This window comes from Malaya genurostris, chromosome 3, assembly GCF_030247185.1.
Source record: "Malaya genurostris strain Urasoe2022 chromosome 3, Malgen_1.1, whole genome shotgun sequence".
NCBI lineage: Eukaryota > Metazoa > Arthropoda > Insecta > Diptera > Culicidae > Malaya > Malaya genurostris.
In genome coordinates this window covers 104029206-104046202 of record NC_080572.1, presented here as the reverse complement: position 1 = coordinate 104046202, position 16997 = coordinate 104029206, and positions in this window count along the sequence as shown.

The following is a 16997-nucleotide window of genomic DNA, read 5'->3' as shown; positions in this document are numbered from 1 at the left end:
CGTGGCAGTCAACGTGTTAAACCCGCTACTTCCGGAGCACTGAAATGCGACAGTAAACGTTAAGAAATGTAATACAATAACCTTCTCTTGGTCACAGTTACAATTTTTTTTAAATACTAATGATAGTTACAGTGTAAAAGATTAAAGTATCTGTTAAAAACGCCGGTAAAAGGCGCATCGGAAATTAGGTACATATAAGTAATCTTCAGTAACATTATTTTTTTATCTTTTACTTTTTTATCCCTCCCGAAAATAAAATCCTGGGTACGGGCCTACATCTTACTGCTAGGTGGATTGAGCATGTTTTTGTAACAAAACCATAGCATTGTTCAACAAATAAACATATATTAATTGAACTTTGACATATTACACATAATACACTAAAACCTCAATTTAAGCGAACTTAACTTACGCGAATTTTATTACGCGTTTTAATTGAAATAGCGCGATTTTTTATTTAATTTACACGATGATCGAGTTTTTGCATAATGAATGAAATTTTTATGTATACGCATAGAAAACTATCCAACATGATTCTGTCAGTTGGATATTATGAAATGTACATTACGGAATTGTTTGGTTTAATAGAATCTAGTTAAGGTCGTGGGTATCCAAGAATTATCTGAAAAAAAGAAATCAGTGTATCATCGCGTGACTGGTGACTTTCGTATGACTTTTGAGAGCGATATGTGCTCGTATTACTATATCCAGCAAATTGGCATACTGTGGTAATATCTGTGGAAGTTCTTGTCCATCCAAAACTCATTTAAATACCACCAGAAGCTCAGGCTTCAGGATCAACCAACATAAGAAACTTCATCAATGAACTCATTGTCCTCGGCCCGTACCCGTGATACCACATGCATTCAATAGACTTATTGTGAATGATCTACGCCATCCAAAAACTACCTGAAGTTCAGGCCTTAAGATCTATCAGGATAACAAAGTACACTAACGAACTAAATCGTTACGTTCCATACTCGTGATTCACTTGGATGACTGAAAATATTTCAGAAACAGATCAGAATAGACAAGTACGCAATATGTAGCTCCATGACTATGAGAAGTTTTGAAAAGTGATACATAGGCCAAAGATTTCCTGACCTTTATTCACCGAAATTCTTGGATAAATGAAAACATTCCTGAAACAAATCAGAATAGAGAAGCGAGCAAAATGTAGCGCCATGACTACGAACAGTATTAACAAGATATTCATAAGCTGCGAATTTCTCGTGTAGATCTCAAGACTTGTTCTCACTGACTAGTTCACGACTATGAACAACATTGATCACTTTTTTACGCGAAAACTTCGAAATGAAGCGATCTTTTATTTATTTTCGCGAAATTAATTTTCGTTCTGCCGATTTTGCGCGTAAATTGGGGTTCCAGTGAGCAATAAATTTAGGGTTATAATTTTTTTTTCCTTATCACTTTATTGCCTGCAGTTCCGAAACCAGTCATGTTTTCCAGGCCAAGCGCACGCAACGAAGTAGTCATTTTTTCCTCGGTCTTCCTCTTAAGCTTCCTTTGGAGCTTCTTGTCGCTCAGGGTCGTCAACCGTCTGGAACCGGACTTTCTTTCGATGCTCTTATTGTTGTCTAATAGTGCCAAGACGTTGTAACTACCGCAACGGGCGTATCCGGCGCATGATGTCCGTTTTCGACGTGGTGTCTTTTGGCTCATGGGTTACTATGATTGATGCTGCATGGGTAGTTTCGTCAGTGTGAATGGAGGTTAGGATGGGACAAGGTTGTATGGGAAAAAGATGACAAGATTTATTTTCTCGCTGCACCACGCTCCACTTTTCGTTTTCCTTTTGGGTCCCATAAGCATAAAGCATAAAGTTTGTATGGGGTTTAGTATGAAGAAATTCACTTTTAACAAAAAATCGGCTTGAGATCAACCTATGAACTCTGAAAATCAGTCCATGTGATATTTTCGTAAGAAACTTAACGAGTAAGAAAACTTTAGAAGACCGCAAAACAATCCGACGTTTGTAGAAAAAATTATTAAAGGAAAACTGGCACAAGGTCCGAACATTGACTCATTCCTTAATATATCTAGCACCACTGCTGCTAGTGAAAGTAATATGATGTGACTTCCTTTTAATGTGCTAACATATAACGGTTGATCCGAGTTGTTTGATGTCTTCACGATAGTTACTCAGCAGAGTATAAAGATTATTTTTAAGTTAAGACCAACCATGCTCCAAACTTTACTGTAAAACACAAAAAGTCATGTAAATTGTGTTTTTGTTTGCATAAAATAGTACCATCTATATCTACTAAACTATAAGAGATAGAGAGTTGATATATATATTTGGCAAAGTTATTGGATTTAAGTTTATCTAAAATATTGTAGAAGATTCCAATAACTTATTTCTTCAAATTAAAAAAATTAGGCTTTTTTGTGTCTTTACAGTGAGTTTTGATACATGGATTGTAACTTAAAAATAATCCTCATACTCAGCTGCGAAACTTTTGTGAAGACATCAAACAACTCAATTCAACCGTTATAGCATAATAAAAGAAAACAAAATCATATTACCACCATTAGCAGCAGTGGTAGATATATTAAGGAATGAGCCATTGTTCGGACCTTGTGCCGGGTTTCCTTTAATAACTTTTTCTACAAACGTCGGATTGTTTTGCGGTCTGCTAAAGTTTTTCTCCTCGATAAATTTCCTACCAAAATAACATATGCACTGATTTTTAGAGTTCATAGGCTGATCTCGAGCTAAAATTTTGCATGATGCTTATGGGACCCAAAAGGAACACGAAAAGTTTGGTGGAGCTGATATCGATATTTTGTCCCACCCTAATGGGAGTAAACCCATTAAAAATCGACAAGTTTCGTCAATTTTTTAAAATGTATTCGTTAATCGCGAGATTTTCGAAAAGCTGAATTCGAGGTAAGTAAAAATTCTCAGTCTTAATGGGGACGATGATATAACACGCACCATAGGTGTAAAACGCACGCCATGCTTGCCTTAAAAATAACTAATTTTTTTCGCGCAGAAATTTCAATGATACTGAAAGTTCTTCATGACAAGATAGTTATTACTATAGAACTGTCTGTTAAAATAAAAAACAAATATGTCGTTATTATAGGTACGTAATTTTAGGTGTTCGATTCTTAGTAATTTTCTAGAGTTAGGTAGACGATATGATTCTGCAATTAGTAAACTTCTGTGCCAATCCGTCCTTTTCTAAATTAAGTTCTAATAATTTATTCACAATAAAAATGATTAATCCGTCAAATCCGACCCGATCTATGTAGCGACCAAAAACTAGTCTCAGGAGAAGTTATTGGACAGAACAATTACTCAACACATGAGTGGGTGTATAATTTGGAATAGAATAATACTTTGCTATATAACATAACATGAATGTTCCGATTCATTAGTAATCAACAGAAGTTCAATAGAATCTTTCATTTCATTTAAACCACGAATTGTGGTTTTGAACCTTAACCTTATTCCACGTTACCTTACCGTGTGGATTTGATTGTGCATCATTTTCACTATGCACGGCGAATCAGGAAGCACATGCTACGGAAAAGTGGTGTAATGATGCCTTTCTCATATTACTTATATTTTCAAAAATATCACCAGAAGATTCTGTGAAGGAATTTTTTTTTCAATCTTGAATAAAATAGGAAACTCTATGAGTATAAACCATCATAACCTTTTCAATTTGTAAACAGTTATGTCAAGTGAATAAGAATTATTCTATATTTTGCATCGTCGCATTAAATGATTTAACACACTTTACCCATTAGTTCTGGTACCGGAAGTCGGACCCGGATGAAATTAAACAGTTTGTGGAAATCGATCAAATCATCTCTGAGAAAATTGAGTGAGTCTCGTAATAGAGTTTGTGACCACTATTTCCGGTACTTCTGGAACCAGGAACTTGGAATCAGTATTGCCGAAGACGATTCTTTTAGTAAGTAACTAATATAGCCTACAAATTGAATCAGTTTTTCGCCAAATCTAGAAGAATTTTACCCTTTTTTGCATCGTCGCTCAAAATGACGGTGTGAAATTCAATAGCAACCTATGGGACTACGTCCCAATTTGGTGGTTCAATGCATAGGGTACTGGTCTTACAAACCAGTTGTCGTATGTTCGAGCCCCGACACGGAAGGATTCGTAGTGTCATTAGAATCGTAGCACCAGCCATGCAAAGGTTCTGTACACTCTGAATTGGCTGCGAAGTCTGTTGAAACAGACGTTCAAATTCCACTACAGGAAAGTAATACCAAGGCTTTGCTTTATAGAACTACAAGATTTTTTTATTTTATGAGAGACATTATTTGACACATACTTAAAAACATACACGCACAGACACATACATTGCTCAGGTCAATGAACTGTGTCGAATGGTATAGAACACATAGTCCTCTGGGCCAATTTTGACTTTACAATTGTCCAAGTGATTGCATAAACTTTCTGTATAAGAAAGGCCATAAGTGTACTTTTATAGAAAAGCATCTTTATCATGATCATGTAATAACACTAACAAGTAGATAAAAATTGAATAAAAGAATTAGAAATATACATATATTTCACCCGAAAAATATATTTTTAAATGTGGCTACCCGGCACGCTATACGAAATTTAACAAAGCACGCTGCCAACGGAGCAAAGCCGCACATACCGTCGCGTACTAGTTTTACATCGTCATTTTGAATGACGATTTCAATGTTTTGACACTCATCGCCCTATAATTTCGGAACCGGAAGTCAGATCAGAATGAAATTGCACAGTATATTTAAGGACAATGACAGCTTTAATTTTAATTATGATTCGTAAAAATCGGCTTAACCGTTGCTGAGAAATCGAAGAAGAATTTCTTCACTATTATCGGTGCTTTCGGAAGCGGGAATCGGGGACTAGTAGTCCCAAAGTAGTTTTATATATTCACTAACTAAGGGCGAAGCCAGAGAGAAAGCGACAAGTCGCGCGGCAGAGCTCCGTCAACTCAAGTTCAGCAGAAAAATGACAAGTGTGTCAGAATGAACTCGATGCGTTGTGAAGCGACTACTGATCCGATTGCATCCATCCATTTTTCTGTTGAACTTGTATGGACGGAGCTCTGCCGCGTGACTCCGTGCGATATGTCAAGATTCGCATCGCTTCGCTTCGCGTCGCGTGTCACTTTCTCTCTGGCTTCACAATAACAAGATCAACCAACTAGATGAATTTAGCAGTAAGTTTTACATAAATGTGCACCTCGTTCCGCCATCGCTCGTGAAAAAAATAATTATGGAATTGAAAATACTGTAATACCGGAACCAGAAGTCAGATCGGAATAAATTTTTTGGGATTTTGATGTGGAACACATCTTTATTTTCTATATAGGGGTGCAAATTAGAAACTCAAGGAAAAATACACGTAGAAATGTGGTCAGGTTCTAAACACTTGCAGCTTAGTCTATTTTGTGTCAATTATTAATATTATTTCATCATTTGATTGAAAATATTTCTAAGTTTCGATTTGAATGTATCAAGCCACGTATTTTCAATTATATATGATTGAAATTTTGATTAGTTGCGAGCAGTGTTCTATTTTGTCTGCTAAAAATTTCCGGCATACCGGATTTCCCTGTCATAGACGACGGTTTTGAAGAAGTAAGCGACATATCATAGGGTAAGCATCGCTCTGATTGGTCAATCGTTGCAAAAGCGAAGCTGTTGGAAGCACGCGAATCTATAAATAGAAGCGATTTTATATCTAACGTTTCAGTCCTACGACTAGCATGCTAGAGGCAGGTTGTTGCTAGACAGCAAGACAAAAAATGCCATAAAACGATTTGAAGCTTTATTTGGTATGCTCTGATCTTGTGTATCAGAGCTCAAGCTCTGATGAAATTCCATGTTAGGTCGTTTCGTCTGAGAAATTGACAGAAATTTTGTGATTTCGACGAGCTGAGTCGAATGGTTTATGACACTCGTTTATGACAGTCGGTTTTCACAGCGATTGCATAGCCTTTCTATGTGAGAAAGGTAAAACTTGTTTTAATCCACCTAGTGGTGTAATGATGCTTTTTTCATTTTCATTTTCTCTTATATATCAAAGCCGAAATTACCCCCGCCGGTTGACATTCGGTTCATTCAATCATACACTAATATGACCTACAAATTTATTTACGATTCTCTATGATGATTTGAATTTTGGAAAAAATGTACAGGTAGTCGGACTTGAATAAAATTCAGCAGATCTTGTATGGGATCATCAATGGATTACATACTCTCATGGTCTGCAAGCTAGAATAATTAACTAGCAAAATATAAAGAAATAGCTTACGAAAAACAATCGGTTTTTGCAGTGATTGTAGACCCTTTCTATATGAGAAAGGCAAACTTATTCTTGAAACTGACATTTTTACACTAAGCACCCTACCTCCGGAAGCAGGGCTTTAAGTCGAATGAAAATTGAATTGTTCTTATGGTATCTTAAGACCTTTCATTTGAAGCTAAGTTTGTGGAAATCGGTTCAGCCATCTTAGAGAAAAGTTAGTGACATTATTTCACATTTTTGGTGCATATCACCCTGTAATTCCGGAAAAATCTTCGTTTAAATCTAAGTTTGTGAAAATCGGTTCAGGCATCTACAAGAAAAGTGAGTGACAATATTTGTCACACATACACATTCACATATATGACACTCGGGTCCCGGGCCTCGGTTCAAAAGTCGGTTTTTGCAGTGATTGTATAGTCTTTCTATATGAGAAAGGCAAAAACACGCTGAATCACAATTTTGAGCCAGCTCAAACATTCGCCCGAATTATCCCACCCTAAAACCATAACTCCGCAGCGATCGATTTGTATTAGCTCTCAATCCTTGGCGCGCTTTCGGCTGCTCGCTGCACCCTGCCAAATCGCCGTCTGTTCCGCGGATGTGGAAACATAGCTGGTTCGGGATATTTTACGACCGCACAGACAAGACACTTATGTATGCAGTAATGTTTGATTTTTACCTCGTTTGTTTTGCTTGCGGATCTACCTGCGGTAAGTTTTCATTTAGACCGTTCTTTGTTTTCGGCGGTCGGAGCTGAATGCAGAAGATGTACGTAGCGCAATGGCAAATCCCCCCGGTCTGGACGAAAGCGAAACACGCATACATAAACACACATTTACACAAAAAACACAGAGAGGATTGATTTGTAGCGGCAAAAGGCTCTCCGCCGAGGCTAAGCGGAAATTTCAACTCTAATTCAACCGACAACATGCAACAAGAGTACTTCGCACAGTGGTTCAGACGTTTTCGTGTTTGACTCTATGTATTTTAGAAATTTACTTTTACTTTAATTTTTTACTCGCAAAAGTTCTTTACATTAGGAAAGTGTTTATTTTAAAATCTTCATTTCGTTAACAAAATCTTTGTTCTTCAGTTCTCTCATCCCAACCGTAGGTGGATTTGTCTATTTGTTCGTGTTCCTTATAGTAAATTTTTCATATGACGATTCGTCAGCGCTGCTTCTATTGAAAATGTTCTAGTAAGATATTATGTGATGTTTTTCTGGCGCTCTTTGCAGGAAATCGAACTATTTTCTTTTTTTTCTAATGTAATGAAACACAACTTAGAAGACAACTCGATTGAACAATACTCCGTTCATGTTCAGATTGCGATTGATCAGTGTCCCATCTCAGATCTCACAATAATCATAATTTTCATGGTATTCTCGACAAATTGTCATATTGTCAGCGACTTTTCTTTCTATTCCAGTGCACAGTGCTCCCAATTACGCAAAAAGCGTTTTTCGTTTGAGCTTTAGAAGTTGATTTTGGAGCCTAAATGCTTGCCGAAGGATTTTTCATTGGAATAATCCCCTTCTGTTGATTCAATTTAACGATATAAATGCCTAATAGAGAACTCATTTCTTCGGAGAAGTTATAGAACATATTATTACAAGAAAACATGCCGAACACATAAACTCTTTAAAATGGATTAGTGTCGATATATGAAGCATTGTTCATCGGTGGCCCAAAATGTACTTTTACCTTTTTAATAAATACAAAAAAAGGAATAGAATTAGCTCAAACTTTGGAAAACGAACTTAGCAAATATCTGTGTGTGTACAAAATAAGAAGGCGTGAATCTCAGAGTAGGCTGGACCGATGTTGACCAAACTACACGGAGAACCCTTCGATCATAAAATTGCGATATCGCAGTTTTTGATTTTTGCGATGGTTGATTTAACAAATTTCTTTTTGATTCAACCAATATGGTTTTTGATTTGCATATATTCAAGTAGTTGAAAAATATGTTGTTTTGAATGCTGTCAAATGCCGGAGACAGTTGAAAGCAAAACAATAATCGCAATGCAAAATCAACAACTTTTTTAGTTGAAATCTGTTCGCGTCGCTTCAAAATATCAATGAAAACAACATCGATGTTTAAAGCGTTTGGTGAAATTGTGTTCATTCGATTTGAGAAATTTTTGATAACAAGTGTTTATTTAACAGCGGTGTTGTGATAAAGTTAACCTTGTTTAAGATGAAAAAGATTTGGTGACGAATTAGAAAATGTTAATGAATGATTATCTCGTAATCTTTCAGGTATGCCCAAAAATGTTTGCTTCAAATTCGATCATTGATTTACTTCCAGCAGACCAGGCATGGCAAAAACACGAATCCGTTCTGCACGGTGCTCACCTTCACTCGTGAGCACACCACCAGGAGTATTTAATGGTACACTTCGTGCCCGTGTTGAAAAACAAACACCGAACGCAATAGAAAAAGCACCCATAGCGGTGGTCGTAATTGCCAAACAACGGTGCTTGAATTTTCGGGCAGCACCGAAGCCGAGTGTTCCTGACTTCGGCAAACACCGAAGCCGAGTGTTTCCGATTTTGCCATATACGTTGCTTGTACTATAAGCGCCTACAGCGCCATCGTATGACGAAAAATGCGTTTGAATGATTAATTCTTTTTTCATCAATACGCGTTTGATTGAATTCAATTGATTGAAAATACAACCAACGTATCGGTATTCTTCGGTGCCTTCGCGAAATTTAAAACACTCGGCTCCGGTGTTTAACGAAACTTGAAACACGCGGTTTTGGTGTATGCCGAAGCTTGAAACACCAGTGCCGAAAATAAAACAGGGCCACGAGCACCGTGGCTTCGGATATTGCGTTTCGTGTTTCTCTTTGTGCACTGGCACCCAATGGCATTCTCAATACACGCGGTGGCGGTGGTTATATGAAGCACGCAGTGCAGTGCAGTGTTTGGACATGCCTGCAGCAGACTATTTTACTTCCAGCTGTTTGATACCGATGATGATGTTCATGCATTAGCAATAAAGCTTTTGGACATGAATTTAATTTATAAAAGTAACAGGAGCGAAGGGTTTCAAACACACAGAACGCGCTGCGATTGAACGGCGCGTTTGAATTGCCGTCGCAAAATTCCAATTCCCAGCGGTTGTTGCACCCAAGCTTATATAAATTGACTGAAATTATCAGTGCATAACCTTAGTTGAACAAGCATCATCTTTCAATACTCATTTTAGGTAAATTTAATAATTTCGCTAATTTACTCGCCCCTCCGGGCACTTCTGCTGATTAAAAACGTTTTTCTACATCAATCATTTCCGATCGAATCAGAAGTAATTTTTTTTAGAATTTAGATCTTTTCTAATCTCGACTTGACATGATCATGATCACACAAAAATCAAAACCACTTAGAAATCAGAACGCGTTCTGATTTCGTAATGATAATTTATTCCTTGGTTAAGATCACTTGAATTCAGCAGTGGTCGGTGGTTTTCCCAGCCCTAATGATATTACATGTCAATATAAAATACTGTTTATATTTTAACAACGATATTTATTTCATGAATCTCAACATACCGAACTTATTTCAAATAGATCATGACGTGTATCAGTAAGCATATTTTGATTGTTTTCAAAAATCAATAACATTTTTCGAGTTGATTCAACTATTTGCAATGTCTAAAACAAATAAAACCGATTTATTTTTTTATTTTATTTTTTACAGTTAAATTAGTTGTTTCAACCATCGTTTCTGCTAATCGAAAAACAAAAATGACAGTTTAGTTAAAACAACAATCGATTAGTTGTATCAAATTTTAACCAATCGAATTCAGAAAATCAACTAATATTCTGGTTGAAATGGGATCGCGGGTGGTTCCGTGTAGATGCTAATTAAAGGTCTTCCAGAAAGTATACACGCTAGCTACATTAACTTTTATTTCAAAATTTGCATTTTTTTTTAAATATCTGTCACAGTAAATATCCGTCAACTATTCACGGAGATATCGATTTTTTCACCGTATCTCAATGGTTGGGTGAAAATGATGCTTGGAATCAAAATTATACACAATTTTCGATACAATTTTTCTAGGCGATTAAGAGATTGAATATTGAACATCTTCAGCACAGTGTTTTGGCTCGATTTATTTTTAGCACGGTTCCTTTTTGGCAACATAATTGTTCGACTGTGATATGTTAATTCTTATATTGGAAATTCGGCATTCTCTTCGAATTCAAAGTGATAACCCATACATATTTATAAGTGAAAATATTGTCACTATCGTCGACTACAACCACGGAAAAAAATAGCGAAATTTTCATATCACTCATATATATTTAAAAAAGTATGTTTTTGTAAATTATCCTGAAGGTTGTAATAAATATTTAGTAATATTTATTTTAATAAAGCAATTGAAGACCAGTCTTTCTAAACACAATTTTCAAGAGAAAAATGTTCAATGATGTTGAAAACACGTGGATCGATAAAAAAGGTATCATCTCACTATTAGGTGGATTAAGCACGTTCTTGTTTGTACAACTTGTTCAGACCTAACTAAGCCAAGGAAACTTAGCTTCCAATGTGTTTGAAATCACCCTTTCGGCAAAATTACCTTTCGGCGATATAACTCTTTCGACGAAATTTCTCTTTTAGCGAAATGACACTTTCGGCGAAATGAGCCTCTAGTTGAAACGACTTTCGGAGAAATGACCCGCTCCCGTATGTGGAATAGTTCGGTGATGTCTTAGGTCGATGATACGGGGAAAACGCATCATTTAGTCTGAGTAGATTCGAACAAGATCCCTTGCTATGAGTTCTACGAGCCATTTCTTTGAAAGCTTTTTCGTCAAATGGAAAATTTTGAGAAATGGGACATTTCACCGAATGGATCTTTTATCGAATCCCTTGCTATGAGTTCTATGAGCCATTTCCGAATTTATTATTTTACTAAAAATGTCATACAAAGCGTAAATTTTTCTTAACAGAAAATAAGATTACGAATAAGTTTTTTTTTTCATTTTTATGAATCCTTGCAGGTCGGGGTTCAAACATACGACAACTGGTTTGTAATACCAGTGCCCTATGCAATGAACCGCCAACCCGGAACAAATTATCTTACCATGGTGTTTTAGGTATAAGTTAACGAAAAAAGTATCTAAGTAACGGCCTATCAAATTAATTCCGGCTGTCCTGGTTCTCGATTTCCGATTTCGGATGCACCGAAAATAGTGCTGCAATACTCCAAAACGAACCTCAGACTATTTTCACCTAAAGCGACGAAGTGAAAGGGGGAAAATTTTTTTAACTAGGTTCAAAACTGTTCCAATTTGTGGATCAAATTCGTTGCTGGTCATACGAATCAACTTCGGCTATTCCGGTCCTCGAAATTAGATTCCGGAAGTTTTGAAAATAGTGGTCGAAAATTTCAAAAAGGATCTCACACACTTTTCAAATTAATTTTTACGAACAATAGATTCAGAGAATAAAAGTCTTACCATAGATTCGTTGCGGATATTACTTTCAATTCCGGAACTTTGGGGTGTTTTGATTCGTAGATTTTGTTTCTATTCAATGAGCAGTTGTTCTTAGGAATCTACAGTAATGTTTACGATGGTATGAGTAATATTAGATAGTAACCATTTTGCCACTAGGTGGATAAAAACAGGTTTTTTATATTACACTAACTGATTTACCCGGCGTTGCTCAAAAATGTTTCGTGAAGGAAAGGCCGAAAAAAATTCTAGAAATTGTCCTGCTTATTGATACTCTGATTGTAATGAAACACAGCTTAGAAGACAACTCGATTGAACAATACTCAGTTCATGTTCAGATTGCGAATGATCAGTGTCCCATCTCAGATCTCACAGTAATCATATCTTTCATGGTATTCTCGACAAATTGAGTCAGTTTTATATTTGAACACTTTTGTTAGAAACATTTAAAACACCTTTTTCTCTATAAATACCTTCTTAGTAACCTGACATCATTATTTCCACGTAATCGCTCAAAATTTTCCATCTGATAATGATTATTTTATAACGATAAGCTGTTTAACATTATAACTATATTCGTACTATAGAATAACTTCTTTTAATATCATTTATTTTACTCCGTCTTTATTTATTTATTTTATTTCGTCAAGCAAATGTAGACTACATACATTAACATTAACCATTTTAGTCGTTCACCGGGGAGAAAAACCTATTAGAATAACGATTCAGTTAATACAAATGTTGTTGTAATCCTATTTCCATCACCTTGAGTCGACAGTTTTCTCAATTTACATAAAAAATGCACATGGATTGCGTGATTTCGTTAATTCAGATCAACGCTGAAAATACTTATTCCCTCTCCTTCTTGTGAATATTTTTGTGAACCTCACTTAGTTGTTAGAAATATGCTTTACTCGTAAAGAAGTACCAATTTTTCGTAAAACCCGATCAATTTTCCCTTACACTTTCCATTTTCGGGGCTCTTGCTACGATCCCTCAGCCTCAAAATAACCGTATAATCTATTTTGATTTAACTTCGTTTTTGTCAATGAACTTACTACAGATCTCCTAACCTGATAGTGTAGAAAGTATCTTTACAAAAAAAATATTGATTCCCACCTTTGGTACATGTGCCAAACTTGGTGGCGATTTGTTTAGTTGTTTCGTGATTATGCTGAGACTTAAATACACTCGCGTTCATAGACAGATAAAGATTATTTTCTCTTATTTCTTTAAATTTCCCGGCAGAATGGAACCAGATCAATTGAGATCATTTAAATAAAATTGTGATGCATTCAAATTAACAACAGCAATACTATCTACTACGACCTTAAAATTATAGCCATTCTCTTGTTTTACAAAAAATGAGAGATGAAAATTTATTTCCAAAACCCTTTCTTGTAGTCTAAATGTCGTTTCTTTTAAAATTATTTAAATTTAGTCATTGACTATAAAATAAAAAATGTCCTTATGATCATCTCTGAAGAGCTAGAAGTATCTGTGCCAAATATGATAGCAATCCGTTAAGTAGTTTTGGAGTTATGCCACATTACACCCCCCCTTTTTAAAGGCACTTGCTACATCCATTCCCCATCAAATCATATCTACGGTATGAAAATTGTTTCTAAGGTCTTCAGTAAATATCGATTTTCGTCAAGTTATTTGAATTTTTTCATTACCCCTCCTTGTTAACGACACTTGCTATGCTACATCCTCCCATAAAAATACGCTTATGACCATCTCTGAAGAGCAAGAAGTATCTGTGCCAAGTTTGGTGGCAATCCGCTCAGTAGTATCGGAATTATGCCGTTTTAAACATTACACCCCCCTTTTTAAAGGCACTTGCTACATCCACCCTCTGTATAGTCATATCTAAGGTATGCAAAATGTTTCTATGGTCTTCAAATCGTATCGATTCTTGTCAAGTTATATGAATTTATACATGACTGTTAATGACACTTGCTACGCTCCCTCTCCTTTAAATACATATACTCCTAAAACCATCTCTGATATGCAAGAAATACCTTTGCCACACGGAACCACCCGCGATCCCATTTCAACCAGAATATTAGTTGATTTTCTGAATTCGATTGGTTAAAATTTGGTACAGCTAATCGATTGTTGTTTTAACTAAACTGTCATTTTTGTTTTTCGATTAGCAGAAACGATGGTTGAAACAACTAATTTAACTGTTTGAAAAAACTGCTGTCAATTAGTGATGACTAATTTCAATTTCAACAAATATTCTAGTTGAAATAACTGGTGTTGTTATTTAAACAAAATTCTGTTAGTTGAAAAATAAATCGGTTTTGGTTTTGTTTTAGACAAATAGTTGAATCAACTCGAACAATGTTATTGGTTTGAGAAAATAATCAAAATATACTTACTGATACACGTCATGATCTATTTGAAATAAGTTCGGTATGTTGAGATTCATGAAATAAATATCGTTGTTAAAATATAAACAGTATTTTATACTGACATGTAAAATCATTAGGGCTGGGAAAACCACCGATCACTGCCGATTTCAAGTGATCTTAACCAAGGAATAAATTATCATTGCGAAATCAGAACTGATCTGATCTCTAAGTGATTTTGATTTTTGTATGATCATGATCATGTCAAGTCGAGATCAGTAAAGATCTAAATTCTAAAAAATACTTCTGATTCGATCGAAAATGATTGATGCACAAAAACTTTTTTAATCAGCAAAAGTGCCCGGAAGGGCGAGTAAATTAGCGAAATTATTAAATTTACCTAAAATGAGTATTGAAAGATGATGCCTTCAAACGGTTGAACTAAAGTTATGCACTGATAATTTTAGTCAATTTATATGAGCTTGGGTGCATCAACCGCTGGGAATTGGAATTTTGCGACGGCAATTCAAACGCGCCATTCAATCGCAGCGCGTTCTGTGCGTTTGAAACCCTTCGCTCCTGTTACTTTTATAAATAAAATTCATATCAAAAAGCGTTTTATTGCTAATGCATGAACATCATCATCGGTATCAAACAGCTGGAAGTAAAACAGTCTGCTGAAAGAAAATCAATGATCGAATTTGAAGCATAAAATTTTTGCGCATACCTGAAAGATTACGAGATGATCATTCATTAACGTTTTCTAATTTGTCTCCAAATCTTTTTCATCTTAAACAAGGTTAACTTTATCACAACACCGCTGTTGTATAATTATCATAAATTTCTCAAATCGAGTGAACACAATTTCACTTCACACACACTTTCAATTTTGCTTTAACCATCGATGTTGTTTTCATTGACATTTTGAAGCGACGCGAACAGATTTCAACTAAAAAAGTTGTTGATTTTGCATTGCCATTATTGTTTTGCTTTCAACTGTCTCCGGCATTTGACAGCATTCAAAACAACATATTTTTCAACTACTTGAATATATGCAAATCAAAAACCATATTGGTTGAATCAAAAAGAAATTAGTTAAATCAACTATCGCAAAAATCAAAAACTGCGATACCGCAATTTTATGATCGAAGGGTTCACCGTGCAAGTATGATCGGATTGTCAGTAATTCCGAAGTAATTCCGAAGTTAGTTCCGTTACAAACATACAAACTTACATCCATTTTTATATATGTATATAGATTAAATATTCAATAGTTCAATTTCATTTGTTGGCATGGATACGAGATACGAGCATATATTTATAGCTGTAGCACATTTTAACCGAAGTTTTCACAACTAACAGTAACTTAATTGGTAATTCGTACTGATGATTTAACAAATATTGAACGGGTTATTCTGTACCAGTTCTGTTCTCGACAAAGTGGCCTTCCGAGAAATGGCTCATTAGGAGAAACAGTTTTTGGCAAAATGGATTTCGGTTAAATGTTATCCGGTGGAATGACCACTTGTCAATAGTGCTTGTAATTCGCAAAACCTCTAAAGATTCTACATAGTTCAGCAATGATCAAAGTTACGCGAGACCGTATCCTAAATCTACGCTCCATACTTTGACTGATAAACTTACCAACGTGGCCCGCTGTGCGTTGTCTGCAAGCCGCTTGAGTCGGATGCTCGCGTCTCTGTAAACACAGTCCATCCCCTTCGGCACGGATTGATTTTGTGAGGGGTGGGGTAGGAGGTTCAGGTGGCTCTTCTTTCTGCGATGGTGCAAGGCTCGCGAACGATCGGGAGAAAAATGGGCTGGCAATGTATGCAAAATTGCAAACATTGAAATAAATATAACAGGACATGTTTATTGAATGTTTTTTATGTGTTTTCGTTTCCGCCGTTGCATAGCATTTATCTGTAAATTTTTATTTATGAGTGTCTTCATTTGTAGCCGGCTTCGAGCGAACAATGAGTCCTACTGCAGTGCACGGCAGTTTACTTCTGATCGGCTTGTAGGGATTATCGAACAGCAGAACCGTGCTTGTTGATTGGAATGTTTGCTTCACATCACGGGAAAATTTTCTTCCGTGGCTGCTAAATGGTGGTCATCCGAATGGAATGTATCCCATCATAAACAACAAACAGGTCAGCGGGTTTGAGTCAGAAATAGTTTCTAAATTACAGCATCCGCGGTGGAATTGACATTGATTGATTTCGTTCTGTTTCGACAGTCGGTTAGCTCTTCTTCACTCATCGGAGCATTCCAAATGTTTTGTATTCCACCTGATGATCCTTTCCCGGGCTGAACACTTTGCCTGTCGAATTAAAAGTTATCTCGATGACGAATCCCATATCATGTCAAATGCGATGGGAGGAGCATTTTAGTGTGAAATTGAATCGTGTTATTAGAGAGGATATATATGTGTGATTATGTCACTCGAGTTCGAATATGTTGAACATGGGTCGACTTATTTGAGGTTACCTTGGAACCGTAAGAATGATGAGGATATTTACCGAAACATAATAAGTAGTGCTTTAATTTAACCTTCCATATAAATCTTAATAGCAAATAGTTCAATTTCATTCATTGGTACATAAAAAAGCATATATTTCTAACTGCAGGACATTTTTTGAAATACATCGACGAAGGGATTGACGACCGTTTGCAAATTCGTCAACTGAAAGCTGAATAAACTGATAGATTTTTTTATTTTGGTTTTCCCTGTTCTGAACTGATGACATATTTCGTAAAAAACTTGTGTTCGTAAAATACAGAGCTTCACAGGAAACTAAATGAAAGTGTCCAGACAGCAAGTGTGTTTAGACTGAACTCAAAGCTTTAATGTTACACATGAGTT